This window comes from Arachis stenosperma, chromosome 3, assembly GCF_014773155.1.
Source record: "Arachis stenosperma cultivar V10309 chromosome 3, arast.V10309.gnm1.PFL2, whole genome shotgun sequence".
Taxonomy (NCBI): domain Eukaryota; kingdom Viridiplantae; phylum Streptophyta; class Magnoliopsida; order Fabales; family Fabaceae; genus Arachis; species Arachis stenosperma.
The window spans coordinates 46,345,340-46,366,380 of record NC_080379.1 but is presented as its reverse complement, the minus strand read 5'-3'; the positions used below and the strand labels follow the sequence as shown (position 1 = coordinate 46,366,380).

Genomic DNA, 21,041 nt, shown 5'->3' with positions numbered 1-21,041 from the left:
CCAGACAGACTTTGAGAAATCAAATTGACTTGCTGAGTCAATATCTTATTCTGAGCCAATATGGCATTCAGAGTATCAATCTCAAGAACTCCTTTCTTCTGACTTGTCCCATTGTTCATAGGATTCCTTTCAGAAGTATACATGAATTGGTTATTTGCAACCATTTCAATTAGCTCTTGAGCTTCTGCAGGCGTCTTCTTCAGATGAAGAGATCCTCCAGCAGAGCTATCCAAAGACATCTTGGATAGTTCAGAGAGACCATCATAGAAAATACCTATGATGCTCCATTCAGAAAGCATGTCAGATGGACATTTTCTGATCAATTGTTTGTATCTTTCCCAAGCTTCATAGAGGGATTCTCCATCCTTCTGTCTGAAGGTTTGGACTTCCACTCTAAGCTTACTCAATTTTTAAGGCGGAAAGAACTTTGCCAAGAAGGCATTGACTAGCTTTTCCCATGAGTCCAGGCTTTCTTTAGGTTGTGAGTCCAACCATGTCCTAGCTCTGTCTCTTACAGCAAAAGGGAATAGCATAAGTCTGTAGACCTCAGGGTCAACCCCATTAGTCTTGACAGTGTCACAGATTTGCAAGAATTCAGCTAAGAACTGATGAGGATCTTCCAATGGAAGTCCATGGAACTTGCAATTCTGTTGCATTAGAGAAACTAATTGAGGCTTAAGCTCAAAGTTGTTTGCTCCAATGGCAGGGATAGAGATGCTTCTCCCATAGAAGTCGGGAGTAGGTGCAGTAAAGTCACCCAGCACCTTCCTTGCATTGTTTGCATTGTTGTTGTTTTCGGCTGCCATGTCTTCTTCTTCTTTGAATATTTCTGTTAGGTCCTCTACAGAGAGTTGTGCCTTAGCTTCTCTTTCGTTTCAAGGTCCTTTCAGGTTCAGGGTCAGCTTCAACAAGAATGCCTTTGTCTTTGTTCCTGCTCATATGAAAGAGAAGAGAACAAGAAAATATGGAATCCTCTATGTCACAGTATAGAGATTCCTTGAGGTGTCAGAGGAAAAGAAAAATAGAAGGAAGAGGTAGAAGAATTCGAACTTAATCAGATAGAGTTCGAATTGTGCATTGAGAAAGAGTGGTACTCCATAAATAGAAGGATATGAAAAGAGAGGAAGAAATTTTCGAAAATTAAGCTAAAAAGATTTTAAAAACATTTTGAAAAACTTTAATTAATTTTCGAAAATCAAGAGTGGGAAAGAGATCAAGTAATTTTTGAAAAAGATTTTGAAATTAGAAATCAAAAAGATATGATTTGAAAAACTATTTTGAAAAAGATGTGATTAAAAAGATTTGATTGAGAAGTTATGGTTTTAAAAAGATATGATTGAAAAGATATGATTTGAAAATAATTTTTTAAAAAAAAAAGATTTGATTTTAAAAATTAATGACTTGGCTAACAAGAAAAGATATGATTCAGACATTAAACCTTTCTCAACAGAAAAGGCAACATACTTGAAATGTTGAATCAAATCATTAATTGATAGCAAGTATCTTTGAAAAAGGAAAGAAATTGATTTTGAAAACATTTGATTGAAAAGATATGATTTGATTTTGAAAAACTTTGAAAACTTGAAAAAAAATTGATTTTGAAAACAAAATCCTCCCTCTTGTGCCATCCTGGCGTTAAACGCCCAGAATGGTGCACATTCTGGCGTTTAACGCCCAATGTACTTCCTTTTTGGGCGTTAAACGCCCAACCAGGTACCCTGGTTGGCGTTTAAACGCCAGTCTGTCCTTCTTCACTGGGCGTTTTGAACGCCCAGCTTTTTCTGTGTAATTCCTCTGCTGCATGTTCTGAATCTTCAGTTCCCTGTACTATTGACTTGAAAATAGAACCAAGATCAAATAAACAATGCATGCAAGACACCAAACTTAAAATCAGACACTAGACTCAACAAGAAACATAAAATCTTTTTTTGGTTTTTATGGTTTTGTAATTTTTTTTGTGCTTTTTTCGAAAATTATATGAAAATAGACAATAAAAGTTTCAGAATTCTTAATTTGAATTCCAGGAATCATTGCAATGCTAGTCTAAGACTCCGGTCCAGGAATTAGACATGGCTTCACAGCCAGCCAAGTTTTCAAAGAAAGCTTCGGTCCAAAACACTAGACATGGCAAATGCCAGCCAAGCCTTAGCAGATCATTGCTCCAATAGCAAGATTGATAGAAATCAACAAGCTCTTGTGATGATCAGTTGAAACCTCGGTCCAATTAGATTAGACATGGCTTCTCAGCCAGCCAGACTTCAACAGATCATCATGAAACTCTAGAATTCATTCTTAAGAACTCTGGAAAAAAATACCTAATCTAAGCAACAAGATGAACCGTCAGTTGTCCATACTCGAAACAATCCCCGGCAACGGCGCCAAAAACTTGGTGCACGAAATTGTGATCACTACAACTTCGCACAACTAACCAGCAAGTGCACTGGGTCGTCCAAGTAATAAACCTTACGCGAGTAAGGGTCGATCCCACGGAGATTGTTGGTATGAAGCAAGCTATGGTCACCTTGTAAATCTTAGTCAGGCAGACTCAAATGGGTATAGATGATGAATAAAACATAAAGATAAAGATAGAGATACTTATGTATATCATTGGTGAGAGCTTCAGATAAGCGTATGAAGATACTGTCCCTTCCGTCTCTCTGCTTTCCTACTGTCTTCATCCAATCCTTCTTACTCCTTTCCATGGCAAGCTTATGCAAGGGTTTCACCGTTGTCAGTGGCTACCTCCCATCCTCTCATTGGAAATGTTCAACGCACCCTGTCACGGCACGGCTATCCATCTGTCGGTTCTCAATCAGGCCGGAATAGAATCCAGTGATTCTTTTGCGTCTGTCACTAACGCCCCGCCCTCAGGAGTTTGAAGCACGTCACAGTCATTCAATCATTGAATCCTACTCAGAATACCACAGACAAGGTTAGACCTTCCGGATTCTCTTGAATGCCGCCATCAGTTCTTGCCTATACCACGAAGACTCTGATCTCACGGAATGGCTGGCTCGTTTGTCAGACGAGCGCTCGGTTGTCAGGCGATCAACCATGCATCGTGTATCAGGAATCCAAGAGATAAACATTAGAGCCTTGTTTGCTTGTAGAACAGAAGTGGTTGTCAATCACTTGTTCATAAGTGAGAATGATGATGAGCGTCACATAATCATCACATTCATCAAGTTCTTGAGTGCGAATGAATATCTTGGAACAAGAACAAGCTGAATTGAATAGAAGAACAATAGTAATTGCATTAATACTCGAGGTACAGCAGAGCTCCACACCTTAATCTATGGTGTGTAGAAACTCCACCGTTGAAAATACATAAGAACAAGGTCTAGGCATGGCCGTGAGGCCAGCCTCCCAAAGTGATCAAAAGATCTAAAGATCAAAAGATTCCAAAGATCAGAAGATATCAAATACAATAGTAAAAGGTCCTACTTATAGAGAACTAGTAGCCTAAGGTTTACAAAGATGAGTAAATGACATAAAAATCCACTTCCGGGCCCACTTGGTGTGTGTTTGGGCTGAGCAATGAAGCATTTTTCGTGTAGAGACTCTTCTTGGAGTTAAACGCCAGCTTTTATGCCAGTTTGGGCGTTTAACACCCTTTTTGGTGCCAGTTCCGGCGTTTAACGCTGGGAATTCTGAAGGTGACTTTGAACGCCGGTTTGGGCCATCAAATCTTGGGCAAAGTATGAACTATCATATATTGCTGGAAAGCCCAGGATGTCTACTTTCCAACGCCGTTGAGAGCGCGCCAATTGGGCTTCTGTAGCTTCAGAAAATCCACTTCGAGTGCAGGGAGGTCAGAATCCAACAGCATCTGCAGTCCTTTTCAGCCTCTGAATCAGATTTTTGCTCAGGTCCCTCAATTTCAGCCAGAAAATACCTGAAATCACAGAAAAACACACAAACTCATAGTAAAGTCCAGAAAAGTGAATTTTAACTAAAAACTAATAAAAATATACTAAAAACTAACTAGATCATACTAAAAACATACTAAAAATAATGCCAAAAAGCGTACAAATTATCCGCTCATCAATGAGCATGCATTTGGGACTTTGAAGCACTAAACTCCTGATATTAAGACTGATCAATTTGATATCGATTGTTTGGTGTGTATAGGAACCAGATGGCGCCTCGTGGATGCGATCGAGGTCGTGGGAAAGGTCGTACTAGTACTCAAGGACCGGGAACCAACCCAAATAACCCAGTAAATTTTATGACGGTGTTGGAGAATATGGTTGCTGCTATGCAGGCCACTGCGGAGGTTCTTGGGCAACAGATGAACAACCATGGCAATGACGGAAGTGGAGCTCAGGGACCGATGACACTGGAAACCTTCTTGAAGGTTAATCCAACTAAGTTTAAGGGAACCACTAGGCCGACTAAAGTTGATACCTGGTTTCAGGCTATGGAGCGAGCACTGCAAGCGCAGATGGTACCTGGTGCACGAAATTCTAATCCCAATCTCAAAATCTTAAGGTGAATTCGTACCACTAACCAGCAAGTGTATTGGGTCGTCCAAGTAATACCTTACGTGAGTAAGGATCGATCCCACGGAGATTATTGGTTTGAAGCAAGCTATGTTTATTTTATTATTCTTAGTCAGGATTTCAATTAAAATTATCAGTTTGAATTATTAGAAAAATAAAAGAGCGTGAAATAAATAATTGTTACTTGTAATGCAGTAATGGAGAATATGTTGGAGTTTTGGAGATGCTTTGTCTTCTGAATTTCTGTAATGTAATATTCAACTCAATTGCATGTAAAGTTCCTTCCATGGCAAGCTGTATGTAGGGTGTCACCATTGTCAGTGGCTACCTCCCATCCTCTCAGTGAAAACGGTCCAGATGCTCTGTCACAGCACGACTAATCAGCTGTTGGTTCTCGATCATGTTGGAATAGGATCCATTGATCCTTTTGTGTTTGTCATCACGCCCAGCAATCGCGAGTTTGAAGCTCGTCACAGCCATTCAATACTTGAATCCTACTCAGAATACCACAGACAAGGTTTAGACTTTCCGGATCCTCAAGAGCGGCCGCCATCAATTCTAGCTTATACCACGAAGATTCTGATTAAAGAATCTAAGAGAAGCTCATTCAATCTGATGTAGAACGGAGGTGGTTGTCAGGCACACGTTCATGGATTGAGGAAGGTGATGAGTGTCACGGATCATCACCTTCTTCATAATTAAGCGCGAATGAACATCTTAGATAGGAACACACACGTTTGAATGGAGAAATAGAAACAATTGCATTAATTCATCGAGACGCTGCAGAGCTCCTCACCCCCAACAATGGAGTTTAGAGACTCATGCTGCCAAGGAATATAAAATCCAGTTCTATAGACGTCATGAGATACAAAATAAGTCTCTAAAAGTTGTTTAAATAGTAAACTAGTAACCTAGGTTTACAGAAAATGAGTAAACTAAGATAATTGGTGCAGAAATCCACTTCTGGGGCCCACTTGGTGTGTGCTTGGGCTGAGACTTAAGCCTCTCACATGCTTGGGCTGTTTCTGGAGTTGAACACCAGGTTGTAACGTGTTTTGGGCGTTGAACTCCAACTTGTAACCTGTTTCTGGCGCTGGACGCCAGACTGCAACATGGAACTGGCGTTGAACGCCAGTTTACGTCGTCTATCTTTGCGCAAAGTATGGACTATTATATTTTGCTGGAAAGCCCTGGATGTCTACTTTCCAACCCAATTGAGAGCGCGTCAATTGGAGTTTTGTAGCTCCAGAAAATCCACTTTGAGTGCAGGGAGGTCAGAATCCAACAACATCAGCAGTCCTTTTGCAGCCTGAATCAGATTTTTGCTCAGCTCCCTCAATTTCAGCCAGAAAATACCTGAAATCATAGAAAAATACACAAACTCATAGTAAAGTCTAGAAATGTGATTTTTAATTAAAAACTAATAAAAATATACTAAAAACCAACTAAATCATACTAAAAACTAAGTAAAAACAATGCCAAAAAGCGTATAAATTATCCGCTCATCACAACGCCAAACTTAAATTGTTGCTTGTCCCCAAGCAACTAAAAATAAAGTAGGATAAAAAGAAGAGAATATACAATGAATTCCAAAAACATCTGTGAGGATCAGTCTTAATTAGATGAGCGGGGCTATTAGCTTTTTGCTTCTGAACAGTTTTGGCATCTCACTTTATCCTTTGGAGTTCAGAATGATTGGTATCTATAGGAACTCAGAATTCAGATAGTGTTATTGATTCTCCTAGTTCAGTATGTTGATTCTTGAACACAGCTACTTTATGAGTTTTGGCCGTGGCCCTAAGCACTCTGTTTTCCAGTATTACCACCAGATACATACATGTCACAGACACATAACTGGGTGAACCTTTTCAGATTGTGACTCAGCTTTGCTACAGTCCCCAATTAGAGGTGTCCAGGGTTCTTAAGCACACTCTGTTTTTTTGCTTTGGACCTCGACTTTAACCGCTCAGTCTCAAGTTTTCACTTGACACCTTCACGCCACAAGCACATGGTTAGGGACAGCTTGGTTTAGCCGCTAAGGCCAGGATGTTATTCCTTTAGGCCCTCCTATCCACTGATGCTCAAAGCCTTGGATCCTTTTTATTACCCTTGCCTTTTGGTTTTAAGGGCTATTGGCTTTTTGCTCTTGCCTTTTGGTTTAAAGAGCTTTTGGCTTTTTCTGCTTGCTTTTTCTTTTTCTTGCTCTCTCTTTTTTTTTCGCATTTTTTTCTGCAAGCTTTGTTCTTCACTGCTTTTTCTTGCTTCAAGAATCATTTTTATGATTTTTTAGATTATCAAATAACATTTCTCCTTTTTCATCATTCTTTCAGGAGCCAACAATTTTAACATTCATAAGCAACAAATTCAAAAGACATATGCACTTTTCAAGCATTCATCCAGAAAACGAAAAGTATTGCCACCACATCAAAATAATTAAACTATTTTAAAATTCGAAATTCATGTACTTCTTTTTCTTTTTCAGAAAACAATTTTCATTTAAGAAAGGTGATGGATTCATAGGACATTCATATCTTTAAGACATAGACACTTAGATACTAGTGATCATATAGTAAAGACACAAACATAATTAAACATGAAGCATAGTAAATGAAAAACAGGAAAATAAGAACAAGGAGATTAAGGAATGGGTCCACCTTAATGAGGGTGGCGTCTTCCTCTTCTTGAAGGACCAATGGTGCTTTTGAGCTCCTCTATGTCTCTTCTTTGCCTTTGTTGCTCTTTCCTCATAGCTCTTTGATCTGCAGTCAATTACTCTACCACTGAATTATGGAAAAACAAAAGCAATGCTTTTACCACACCAAATTTAAAAGGTTTGCTCGTCCTCGAGCAAAAGAAGAAAGAAGTGGAGAAGATGGAGGAGATGGAAGTGTGTGAATGGGTGGGTTTGGGAGGGAAATGGTTTGAATTTGAAAAGTGAGGTTGGTTGGGACCCTGTGGGGTCCACAGATCCAGTGGGGTCAAGGATTTAGCATCCCTGCTCCAATTAGGCGTACAAAATGCCCTTACTATGCAATCCTGGTGTTTAACGCCAGACTGCTGCCTGTTTCTGGCGTTAAACGCCCAAATGTAACCTGTTTCTGGCGTTTAACGCCAGACTGATGCTTGTTTCTGGCGTTAAACGCCAGCTTGGTGCTTGTTTACGCTAGACAAATGCTTGTTTCTGGCGTTTAAACGCCAGAATGATCTTCCTCCAGGGTGTGCTATTTTTCATGCTGTTTTTCATTCTGTTTTTGATTTTCCATTTGTTTTTGTGACTTCACATGATCATCAACCTAAAGAAAACATAAAATAGCCATGGAAAATAAATAGATATAATTAAATAATATTGGGTTGCCTCCCAACAAGCGCTTCTTTAATGTCAATAGCTTAACAGTGAGCTTTCATGGAGCCTCACAGATAATCAGAGCAAAGTTGGGACCTCCCAACATCAAACTTAGAGTTTGAATGTGGGGGTTCAACACCAAACTTAGAGTTTGGTTGTGGCCTCCCAACACCAAACTTAGAGTTTGACTGTGGGGGCTTTGGTTGACTCTGCAGTGAGAGAAGCTTTTCATGCTTCCTCTCCATGGTTACAAAAGGAAAACCTTGTGTCTTATAGTTTGCAATGTCTGCAAACCACAGAGCTTCCTGAATAGCAAACAATTGCTCATCCGGAAAGGTTTTAGAGATCTCAGTAGGAGGGAGGGATGCTCCTGCTACTGGTTCTATCCGGGACAGGTGATTAGCTACTTGATTCTCTGTTCCTTTTCTGTCTCTTATTTCTATATCAAACTCTTGCAGAAGCAACACCCATCTTATAAGCCTGGGCTTTGAATCCTGCTTTGTGAGTAGATATTTAAGAGCAGCATGGGCAGTGTACACAATCACTTTTGATCCTACTAAGTAGGATCTAAACTTGTCAATGGCATAAACCACTGCAAGTAATTCTTTTTCTGTGGTTGTGTAATTTTTCTGGGCATCATTTAAAACACTGCTAGCATAATAAATGACATACAGAAGCTTGTTATGCCTCTGTCCCAATACTGCACCAATGGTATGGTCACTGGCATCACACATTAGTTCAAAGGGTAATGTCCAGTCTGGTGCAGAAATAATTGGTGCTGTGACCAGCTTAGCTTTCAGGGTCTCAAACGCCTGCAGACACTTTGTGTCAAACATAAATGGCGTGTCAGCAGCTAGCAGATTGCTCAGAGGTTTTGCAATTTTTGAAAAATCCTTTATAAACCTCCTATAGAATCCTGCATGCCCCAGAAAGCTTCTGATTGCCTTAACATTGGCAGGTGGTGGTAATTTTTTAATTACTTCAACTTTAGCTTGATCCACCTCTATTCCCTTGTTTGAGATTTTATGCCCAAGGACAATCCCTTCAGTCACCATAAAGTGACATTTTCCCAGTTTAAAACTAGGTTGGTCTCTTGGCATCTTTTCAGAATAAGTGCTAAATGGTTAAGGCAGGAGCTGAATGAGTCTCCAAATACTGAAAAGTCATCCATGAAGACTTCTAGAAACTTCTCTACCATATCAGAGAAGATAGAGAGCATGCACCTCTAAAAGGTTGCAGGTGCATTGCACAGACCAAAAGGCATCCTTCTGTAGGCAAACACTCCAGAAGGACATATGAATGCTGTTTTCTCTTGGTCCTGAGGATCTACTGCAATTTGGTTGTAACCTGAATAGCCATCCAAAAAGTAGTAATATTCATGACCTGCTAGTCTCTCTAGCATCTGGTCTATGAATGGTAAAGGAAAATGATCCTTCCTGGTGGCTGTATTGAGCCTTCTGTAGTCAATACACATACGCCACCCTGTAACTGTTCTTGTAGGAACCAGTTCATTCTTTTCATTATGAACCACTGTCATTCCTCCCTTCTTAGGGACAACATGGACAGGGCTCACCCAAGGGCTATCAGAAATAGGATAGATAATCCCAGCCTCTAGTAACTTAGTGACCTCTTTCTGCACCACCTCCTTCATAGCGGGATTTAGCCGCCTCTGTCGTTGAACCACTGGCTTAGCATCATCCTCCAATAGGATCTTGTGCATGCATCTGGCTGGGCTAACACCCTTAAGATCACTTATAGACCACCCAAGAGCTGTCTTGTGTGTCCTTAGCACCTGAATTAGTGATTTCTCTTCCTGTGGCCCTAAAGCAGAGCTTATGATTACAGGAAAAGTGTCACCTTCTCCCAGAAATGCATATTTCAGGGATGGTGGTAGTGGTTTGAGCTCGGGTTTAGGAGGTTTCTCCTCTTCCTGAGGAGTTTTCAGAGGTTCTTTTATTTCCTCTGGTTCCTCCAGATCAGGCTGAACATCTTTAAAAATGTCCTCTAGCTCTGATTCGAGACTCTCAGTCATATGGACCTCTTCCACCAGGGAGTCAATAATATCAACGCCCAGGCAGTCGTCTGATGTGTCTGGATGTTGCATAGCTTTGACAACATTCAACTTAAACTCATCCTCATTGACTCTCAGGGTTATCTCCCCTTTTTGGACGTCAATGAGGGTTCGTCCAGTTGCTAGGAATGGTCTTCCTAAAATGAGAGTTGCACTCTTGTGCTCCTCCATTTCCAGCATTACAAAGTCAGTAGGGAAGGCAAATGGCCCAACCTTGACAATCATGTCCTCAATTATGCCTGATAGGTATTTAATGGAGCCATCAGCAAGTTGAAGACAGATCCGGGTTGGTTTGACCTCTTCAGTCAAGCCAAGCTTTCTGATAGTGGATGCAGGGATTAGGTTGATGCTTGCCCCAAGATCACATAAAGCTGTCTTGGTGCAGTTACCCTCTAATATGCATGGTATCATAAAGCTCCCGGGATCTTTAAGCTTTTTTGGGAAGCTTTTCAGAATGACTGCACTGCATTCTTCAGTGAGGTAAACTTTTTCAGTTTCCCTCCAATCCTTCTTATGACTTAAGATCTCTTTAATATGCATGGTATCATAAAGCTCCCGGGATCTTTAAGCTTTTTTGGGAAGCTTTTCAGAATGACTGCACTGCATTCTTCAGTGAGGTAAACTTTTTCAGTTTCCCTCCAATCCTTCTTATGACTTAAGATCTCTTTCATGAACTTAGCATAAGAGGTATTTGCTCAAGTGCCTCTGCAAACGGAATCTTTATTTCAAGAGTCCTGAGGTAGTCTGCAAAGCGGGCAAATTGCTTATCCTGTTCCGCTTGGCGGAGTTTTTGAGGATAAGGCATCTTGGCTTTATATTCCTCAACCTTAGTTGCTGCAGGTTTATTGCATACAGATGTGGATTGGGAAGCCTTTTTAGAAGGGTTGTTATCAGCACTTGTGTGTGTCTGATCCCCCACTGGCATTTGAATACCAGGGGTGGAAGCTGGAGTGGCGTTAGACGCCAGCTCCTTATCTGTTTCTGGCGTCTGAACGCCAGAACTGTGCTCCCTTTGGGCGTTCAACGCCAAATCCTTGCTTGTTTCTGGCGTTGAACGCCAGGAATGAGCATGGTTTGGGCGTTCAGCGCCAGCATTATTCCTCTCTGGGCTCTGATTTTCCTCAGGGGGATTTTGAGTAGCCATTTGTTCATTTCTTGGCTTCCTGCTACTTTGAAGTGAGGTATTTAATGTTTTCCCACTTCTTAATTGAACTGCTTGGCATTCTTCTGTTATTTGTTTTGACAGTTGTTTTTCTGTTTGTTTTAACTGTACTTCCATATTCTTGTTAGCCATTCTTGTTTCTTGTAGTATTTCCTTGAATTCGGCTAGCTGCTGAGTTAGAAAATCCAGCTGCTGATTGAGTTCATTAGCCTGATCTACAGGACTGAGTTCAGCAGTTACTGTTTTAGCTTCTTCTTTCATGGAAGATTCACTGCTTAGGTACAGATGCTGATTTCTGGAAACTGTATCAATGACCTCTTGAGCTTCTTCAATTATTTTTCTCATATGTATAGATCCACCAGCTGAGTGATCTAGAGAAATCTGAGCTTTTTCTGTAAGCCCATAGTAGAAGATGTCTAATTGCACCCATTCTGAAAACATTTCAGAGGGGCATTTTCTCAGCATCTCTCTGTATCTCTCCCAAACATCATAAAGAGATTCATTATCTCCTTGTTTGAAGCCTTGGATACTCAGCCTTAGCTGTGTCATCCGTTTTAGAGGAAAATAGTGATTCAGGAATTTTTCTGACAGCTGTTTCCATGTCCTTATGCTGTTCTTAGGTTGGTTATTTAACCACCTCTTAGCTTGATCTTTTACAGCAAATGGAAACAGTAATAACCTGTATACATCCTGATCTACTTCTTTATCATGTACTGTGTCAGCAATTTGTAAAAATTGTGCCAGAAACTCTGTAGGTTCTTCATGTGGAAGATCGGAATACTGGCAGCGTTGCTGCACCATGATAATGAGCTGAGGATTCAACTCAAAGCTACTAACTCCAATGGAGGGTATACAGATACTATTCCCATATGAAGCAGTAGTGGGGTTAGCATATGACCCCAGAGTCCTCCTGGACTGTTCATTTTCACTTAGTTCCATGATGGAGCAAGGGAGATGGTATGGATGTTGATATTGTCTATTTTATTATAAGAATAATTTTCGAAATAATAAAATAAAATAAAAACCGAAATAAAAATAAAATAAATAAAGAAAGAAAATTAAAAATTAAAAATTAAAAATTTGAATACTTTTATGAAGATTTTCAAAAATTTGAGGAGAGAGAAAGTGGTTAGGATATTTTTGAAAAAGATTTTTTTTAGAAACTTAAAAAGATAAGAATTGAAAAATTTTGAAATTGAAATCTGAATTTTTATATAAAAATTTCGAAAATATAGTTTAAAATTAGTTGGAAAAGATATTTTTTTTGAACTTTGAATTTTATGATGAAAGAGAAAAACATATAAAAGACACAAGACTTAAAATTTTTAGATCTAATGCTCCTTATTTTCGAAAATTTTGGAGGAAAAACACCAAGGAACACCAAACTTAAAAATTTTAAGATCAAAACACAAGAAAGACTCAAGAACACCTTGAAGATTCACAAGAACACCAAGAACAAAAGAAAGAACACCAAACTTAAAATTTTTTTGAAAACCAAGCTAAATTTTCGAAAATTAAAGAAAGATCTACAAGAAAACACCAAACTTAAAGTTTGGCACAAGATTAAATCAAGAAAAATTATTTTTGAAAAAAGATTTTAAAAAGAAGATGCCCAATTGCCAAGAACATAGACCAACGCTCTAGCCAACTGAGCTATAAATTCAATGTTGTTTTTAAAGATGTATTATATTTATGGATAAAAATAAAAAGTTTTGAAAACTAATATTTTGAAAAAGTACAAGAAAAACACGAAAATACACAGAACAAGAAAAATTAAAGATCAAACAAGAAAAATAAACAAGAACAACTTGAAGATCAAGGAAGAACAAAGAACACTAATACGAAAATTTTAAAGAAAAATATAAAATATGCAATTGACACCAAACTTAGAACAAAACACTAGACTCACGAAAAATTAAAAATTAATAAAGAAAAATAATATTTTTGAAAAGAAAATAAAAGTCTCTGACCCAATTGCTAAAATCTTCCTAATCTAAGAAATAAAATAAACCTTTAGTTGTTCAAACTCGAACAATCCCCGGCAACGGTGCCAAAACTTGGTGCACGAAATTCTAATCCCAATCTCAAAATCTTAAGGTGAATTCGTACCACTAACCAGCAAGTGCATTGGGTCGTCCAAGTAATACCTTACGTGAGTAAGGGTCGATCCCACGGAGATTATTGGTTTGAAGCAAGCTATGTTTATTTTATTATTCTTAGTCAGGATTTCAATTAAAATTATCAGTTTGAATTATTAGAAAAATAAAAGAGCGTGAAATAAATAATTGTTACTTGTAATGCAGTAATGGAGAATATGTTGGAGTTTTGGAGATGCTTTGTCTTCTGAATTTCTGTAATGTAATATTCAACTCAATTGCATGTAAAGTTCCTTCCATGGCAAGCTGTATGTAGGGTGTCACCATTGTCAGTGGCTACCTCCCATCCTCTCAGTTAAAACGGTCCAGATGCTCTGTCACAGCACGGCTAATCAGCTGTGGTTCTCGATCATGTTGGAATAGGATCCATTGATCCTTTTGCGTTTGTCATCACGCCCAGCAATCGCGAGTTTGAAGCTCGTCACAGCCATTCAATACTTGAATCCTACTCGGAATACCACAGACAAGGTTTAGACTTTCCAGATCCTCAAGAGCGGCCGCCATCAATTCTAGCTTATACCACGAAGATTCTGATTAAAGAATCTAAGAGAAGCTCATTCAATCTGATGTAGAACGGAGGTGGTTGTCAGGCACACGTTCATGGATTGAGGAAGGTGATGAGTGTCACGGATCATCACCTTCTTCATAATTAAGCGCGAATGAACATCTTAGATAGGAACACACACGTTTGAATGGAGAAATAGAAACAATTGCATTAATTCATCGAGACGCTTGGTGCACGAAATTGTGATCATCAATGGCGCCATCAACATGGTACGCTCATTGCAATCTCAACTCTTTATCACAACTCCGCACAACTAACCAGCAAGTGTACTGGGTCGTCCAAGTAATAAACCTTACGCGAGTAAGGGTCGATCCCACGGAGATTGTTAGTATGAAGCAAGCTATGGTCACCTTGTAAATCTTAGTCAGGCAGACTCAAATGGGTATAGATGATATATGACTAAAAAATAAAGATAAAGATAGAGATACTTATGTATATCATTGGTGAGAGCTTCTGATAAGCGTATGAAGATGCTTGTCCCTTCCGTCTCTCTGCTTTCCTACTGTCTTCATCCAATCCTTCTTACTCCTTTCCATGGCAAGCTTATGCAAGGGTTTCACCGTTGTCAGTGGCTACCTCCCATCCTCTCATTGGAAATGTTCAACGCACCCTGTCACGGCACGGCTATCCATCTGTCGGTTCTCAATCAGGCCGGAATAGAATCCAGTGATTCTTTTGCATCTGTCACTAACGCCCCGCCTTCAGGAGTTTGAAGCACGTCACAGTCATTCAATCATTGAATCCTACTCAGAATACCACAGACAAGGTTAGACCTTCTGGATTCTCTTGAATGCCGCCATCAGTTCTTGCCTAAACCACGAAGACTCTGATCTCACGGAATGGCTGGCTCGTTTGTCAGGCGAGCACTCGGTTGTCAGGCGATCAACCATGCATCGTGTATCAGGAATCCAAGAGATATTCACCCAATCTAAGGTAGAACGGAGGTGGTTGTCAGTCACACGTTCATAGGTGAGAATGATGATGAGTGTCACGGATCATCACATTCATCAAGTTGAAGAACAAGTGATATCTTGGACAAAGAACAAGCGGAATTGAATAGAAGAACAATAGTAATTGCATTAATACTCGAGGTACAGCAGAGCTCCACACCTTAATCTATGGTGTGTAGAAACTCCACCGTTGAAAATACATAAGAACAAGGTCTAGGCATGGCCGTGAGGCCAGCCTCCCAATGATCTAAGAACTAGATGTCCAAAGATGATCTAGAGATCTAAAGTGATCAAAAGATGAAAAATACAATAGTAAAAGGTCCTACTTATAGGAAACTAGTAGCCTAGGGTGTACAGAGATGAGTAAATGACATAAAAATCCACTTCCGGGCCCACTTGGTGTGTGCTTGGGCTGAGCATTGAAGCATTTTCGTGTAGAGACTCCTCTTGGAGTTAAACGCCAGCTTTTGTGCCAGTTTGGGCGTTTAACTCCCACTTTGGTGCCAGTTCCAGCGTTTAACGCTGGGAATTCTAAGGGTGACTTTGAACGCCGGTTTGGGCCATCAAATCTTGGGAAAAGTATGGACTATTATATATTGCTGGAAAGCCCATGATGTCTACTTTCCAACGCCGTTGAGAGCGCGCCAATTGGGCTTCTGTAGCTCCAGAAAATCCACTTCGAGTGCAGGGAGGTCAGAATCCAATAGCATCTGCAGTCCTTTTCAGTCTCTGGATCAGATTTTTGCTCAGGTCCCTCAATTTCAGCCAAAAAATACCTGAAATCACAGAAAAACACACAAACTCATAGTAAAGTCCAGAAAAGTGAATTTTAACTAAAACTAATAAAAATATACTAAGAATTCAACTAAAACTACTAAAAACATACTAAAAACAATGCCAAAAAGCGTACAAATTATCCGCTTATCACAACACCAAACTTAAATTGTTGCTTGTCCACAAGCAACTGAAAATCAAATAAGATAAAAAGAAGAGAATATGCAATGAACTCCAAAAACATCTATGAAGATCAGTATTAGTTAGATGAGCGGGGCTTTAGCTTTTTGCCTCTGAACAGTTTTGGCATCTCACTCTATCCTTTGAAATTCAGAATGATTGGCTTCTTTAGGAACTCAGAATCCAGATAGTGTTATTGATTCTCCTAGTTAAGTATGATAATTCTTGAACACAGCTACTTTATGAGTCTTGGCCGTGGCCCAAAGCACTCTGTTTTCCAGTATTACCACCGGATACATACATGCCACAGACACATAATTGGGTGAACCTTTTCAGATTGTGACTCAGCTTTGCTAGAGTCCCCAATTAGAGGTGTCCAGGGTTCTTAAGCACACTCTTTTTACCTTGGATCACAACTTTATTTCTTTCTTTTTCTTTCTTTTTCCTTTTCTCTTTTTTTTTTCTTTTTTGTTCGTTTTTCTCTCTTTTTTTTTGTATTCACTGCTTTTTCTTGCTTCAAGAATCATTTTTATGATTTTTCGGATCCTCAGTAACATGTCTCCTTTTTCATCATTCTTTCAAGAGCCAACATTCATGAACCACAAATTCAAAAGACATATGCACTGTTTAAGCATACATTCAGAAAACAAAAGTGTTGCCACCACATCAAAATAATTAATCTGTTATAAAATTCAAAATTCATGCAATTCTTCTCCTTTTCAATTAAGAACATTGTTAATTTAAGAAAGGTGATGGATTCATAGGACATTCATAACTTTAAGGCATAGACACTAAGGCACTAATGATCATAAGACACAAACATGGACAAACATAAAGCATAAATTTTCGAAAAACAAGAAAATAAAGAACAAGGAGATTAAAGAACGGGTCCACCTTAGTGATGGCGGCTTGTTCTTCCTCTTGAAGGTCTTATGGAGTGCTTGAGCTCCTCAATGTCTCTTCCTTGTCTTTGTTGCTCCTCTCTCATGATTCTTTGATCTTCTCTAATTTCATGGAGGAGAATGGAGTGTTCTTGGTGCTCCACCCTTAGTTGTCCCATATTGGAACTCAATTCTCCTAGAGAGGTGTTAATTTGCTCCCAATAGTCTTGTGGAGGAAAGTGCATCCCTTGAGGCCTCTCAGGGATCTCATGATGAGAGGGGTCTCTTGTTTGCTCCATCCTTTTCTTAGTGATGGGCTTGTCCTCATCAATGAGGATGTCTCCCTCTATGTCAACTCCTACTGAATAACAGAGGTGACAAATGAGGTGAGGAAAGGCTAACCTTGCCAAGGTAGAGGACTTGTCCGCCACCTTATAGAGTTCTTGAGCTATAACCTCATGAACTTCCACTTCTTCTCCAATCATGATGCTATGAATCATGATGGCCCGGTCTAGAGTAACTTCGGACCGGTTGCTAGTGGGAATGATTGAGCGTTGGATAAACTCTAACCATCCTCTAGCTATGGGCTTGAGGTCATGCCTTCTCAATTGAACCGGCTTCCCTCTTGAACCTCTCTTCCATTGAGCGCCCTCTTCACAAATAACTGTGAGGACTTGGTCCAACCTTTGATCAAAGTTGACCCTTCTTGAGTTTGAAAGGGATCTCAGGGATCACCTTCTTCATGGCCACAACTTCATAGAAGTGGTCTTGATGCACCCTTGAGATGAATTTCTCCATCTCCCATGACTCGGAGGTGGAAGCTTTTGCCTTCCCTTTCCTCTTTCTAGAGGTTTCTCCGGCCTTGGATGCCATAAATGGTTATGGAAAAACAAAAAGTAATGCTTTTTCCACACCAAACTTAAAAGGTTTGCTCGTCCTCGAGCAAAAGAAGAAAGAAGAGAGTAGAAGAAGAAGAAATGAGGAAGAAGGAAATGGCTTTGTGTTCGGCCAAAGAGGGGTAGAAGTGGTGTTTAGGTTGTGTGAAAATGAAGGAGTGAAGAAGGGTTTATATAGGAAAGGGGAGGGGTAGGGTTCGGCCATTATGGGTGGGTTTGGGAGGGAAAGTGGTTTGAATTTGAATGGTGAGGTAGGTGGGGTTTTATGAAGGATGGATGTGAGTGGTGAAGAGAAAGATGGGATTTGATAGGTGAAGGGTTATTGGGGAAGAGGTGTTGAGGTGATTGGTGAATGGATGAAGAAGAGAGAGAGTGATGGGGTTGGTGGGGATCCTGTGGGGTCCACAGATCCTGAGGTGTCAAGGAAAAGTCATCCCTGCACCAAATGGCATGCAAAATCATGTTTTGAGCCAATTCTGGCGTTAAACGCCGGGCTGGTGCCCATTTCTGGCGTTTAACGCCAGGTTCTTGCCCTTTTCTGGCGTTTAACGCCAGTCTGGTGCCCCTTTCTGGCGTTAAACGCCCAGAATGGTGCCAGACTGGGCGTTAAACGCCCACCTGCTAGCCTTACTGGCGTTTAAACGCCAGTAGGATCTTCCTCCAGGGTGTGCTGTTTTTCTTCCTATTTTTCATTCTGTTTTTGCTTTTTCAATTGATTTTGTGATTTCTCATGATCATCAACCTACAAAAGACATAAAATAACAAAAGAAAATAGATAAAATATAACATTGGGTTGCCTCCCAACAAGCGCTTCTTTAATGTCAGTAGCTTGACAGAGGGCTCTCATGGAGCCTCACAGATACTCAGAGCAATGTTGGAACCTCCCAACACCAAACTTAGAGTTTGAATGTGGGGGTTCAACACCAAACTTAGAGTTTGGTTGTGGCCTCCCAACACCAAACTTAGAGTTTGACTGTGGGGGCTCTGTTTGACTCTGATTTGAGAGAAGCTTTTCATGCTTCCTCTCCATGGTGACAGAGGGGTATCCTTGAGCCTTAAACACAAAGGATTCTTCATTCACTTGAATGATCAGTTCACCTCCATCAACATCAATCACAGCCTTTGCTGTGGCTAGGAAGGGTCTGCCAAGGATGATAGATTCATCCATGCATTTCCCAGTCTCTAGGACTATGAAATCAGCAGGGATGTAATGGTCTTCAATTTTCACCAGAACATTCTCTACAAGTCCATAAGCTTGTTTTCTTGAATTGTCTGCCATCTCTAGTGAGATTCTTGCAGCTTGCACCTCAAAGATTCCTAGCTTCTCCATTACAGAGAGAGGCATGAGGTTTACACTTGACCCTAAGTCACACAGAGCCTTCTTGAAGATCATGGTGCCTATGGTACAAGGTATGGAAAACTTCCCAGGATCTTGTCTCTTTTGAGGTAATTTCTGCCTAGACAAGTCATCCAGTTCTTTGGTGAGCAAAGGAGGTTCATCCTCCCAAGTCTCATTTCCAAATAACTTGTCATTTAGCTTCATGATTGCTCCAAGGTATTTAGCAACTTGCTCTTCAGTGACATACTCATCTTCTTCAGAGGAAGAATACTCATCAGAGCTCATGAAAGGCAGAAGTAGGTCCAATGGAATCTCTATGGTCTCATTTTGAGCCTCAGATTCCCATGGTTCCTCATTGGGGAACTCAGTGGAGGCTAGTGCATGCCCATTGAGGTCTTCCTCAGTGGCGTTCACTTCCTCTCCTTCCTCTCCAAATTCGGCCATGTTGATGGCCTTGCACTCTCCTTTTTGGATTTTCTTCTGTATTGCTTGGAAGAGTACTAGGAGGGGGTTCAGTAATTTTCTTGCTCAGCTGTCCCACTTGTGCCTCCAAGTTTCTAATGGAGGACCTTGTTTCAGTCATGAAACTTTGAGTGGTATTGATCAGATCAGAGACCATGGTTGCTAAGTCAGAGGTGTTCTGCTTAGAACTCTCTGTCTGTTGCTGAGAAGATGATGGAAAAGGCTTGCTATTGCTAAACCTGTTTCTTCCACCATTATTGTTATTGAAACTTTGTTGAGGTCTCTGTTGATCCTTCCATGAGAAATTTGGATGATTTCTCCATGAAGAATTATAGGTGTTTCCATAGGGTTCTCCTAGGTAATTCACCTCTTCCATTGAAGGGTTCTCAGGATCATAAGCTTCTTCTTCAGATGAAGCATCCTTAGTACTGCTTGGTGCATTTTGCATTCCAGACAGACTTTGAGAAATCAAATTGACTTGCTGAGTCAATATTTTGTTTTGAGCCAGAATGGCATTCAGAGTATTAATCTCAAGAACTCCTTTCTTCTGACTTGTCCCATTGTTCACAGGATTCCTTTTAGAAGTGTACATGAATTGGTTATTTGCAACCATTTCAATTAGCTCTTGAGCTTCTGTAGGCGTCTTCTTCAGATGAAGAGATCCTCCAGCAGAGCTATCCAAAGACATCTTGGATAGTTCAGAGAGACCATCATAGAAAATACCTATGATGATCCATTCAGAAAGCATGTCAGATGGACATTTTCTGATTAATTGTTTGTATCTTTCCCAAGCTTCATAGAGGGATTCTCCATCCTTCTGTCTGAAGGTTTGGACTTCCACTCTAAGCTTACTCAATTTTTGAGGTGGAAAGAACTTTGCCAAGAAGGCATTGACTAGCTTTTCCCATGAGTCCAGGCTTTCTTTAGATTGTGAGTCCAACCATGTCCTAGCTCTGTCTCTTACAGCAAAAGGGAATAGCATAAGTCTGTAGACCTCAGGGTCAACCCCATTAGTCTTGACAGTGTCACAGATTTGCAAGAATTCAGCTAAGAACTGATGAGGATCTTCCAATAGAAGTCCATGGAACTTGCAATTCTGTTGCATTAGAGAAACTAATTGAGGTTTAAGCTCAAAGTTGTTTGCTCCAATGGCAGGGATAGAGATGCTTCTCCCATAGAAGTCGGGAGTAGGTGCAGTAAAGTCACCCAGCACCTTCCTTGCATTGTTTGCATTGTTGTTGTTTTCGGCTGCCATGTCTTCTTCTTTGAAGATTTCTGTTAGGTCCTCTACAGAGAGTTGTGCCTTAGCTTCTCTTAGCTTTCGCTTCAAGGTCCTTTCAGGTTCAGGGTCAGCTTCAACAAGAATGCTTTTGTCTTTGTTCCTGCTCATATGAAAGAGAAGAGAACAAGAAAAATGTGGAATCCTCTATGTCACGGTATAGAGATTCCTTGAGGTGTCAGAAGAATAGAAAAATAGAAGGAAGAGGTAGAAGAATTCGAACTTAATTAGATAGAGTTCGAATTGTGCATTGAGAAGGAGTAGTACTCCATAAATAGAAGGATGTGGGAAGAGAGGAAGAAATTTTCGAAAAATTAATTAAAAAGATTTTAAAAACATTTTGAAAAACTTTAATTTGATTTTCGAAAAACAAGAGTGAGAAAGAGATCAAGTAATTTTTGAAAAAGATTTGAAATTAGAAATCAAAAAGATATGAAAAAAAAACCGTTTTGAAAAAGATGTGATTAAAAAGATTTGATTG

The 21,041-nt window shown here is 40.0% G+C and overlaps 2 non-coding genes across 2 annotated transcripts; both read left to right on the top strand.

The window, feature by feature from the left end:
- Positions 1-297: 297 nt before the first annotated feature.
- Positions 298-401, top strand: LOC130971230 (small nucleolar RNA R71). The gene has a single exon (XR_009082461.1). It is a non-coding gene; the product is annotated as a small nucleolar RNA R71 (small nucleolar RNA).
- Positions 402-20,027: 19,626 nt separating this feature from the next.
- On the top strand, positions 20,028-20,131 carry LOC130971112 (small nucleolar RNA R71). Its single transcript, XR_009082343.1, has one exon. It is a non-coding gene; the product is annotated as a small nucleolar RNA R71 (small nucleolar RNA).
- The last annotated feature ends 910 nt before the right edge of the window (positions 20,132-21,041 follow it).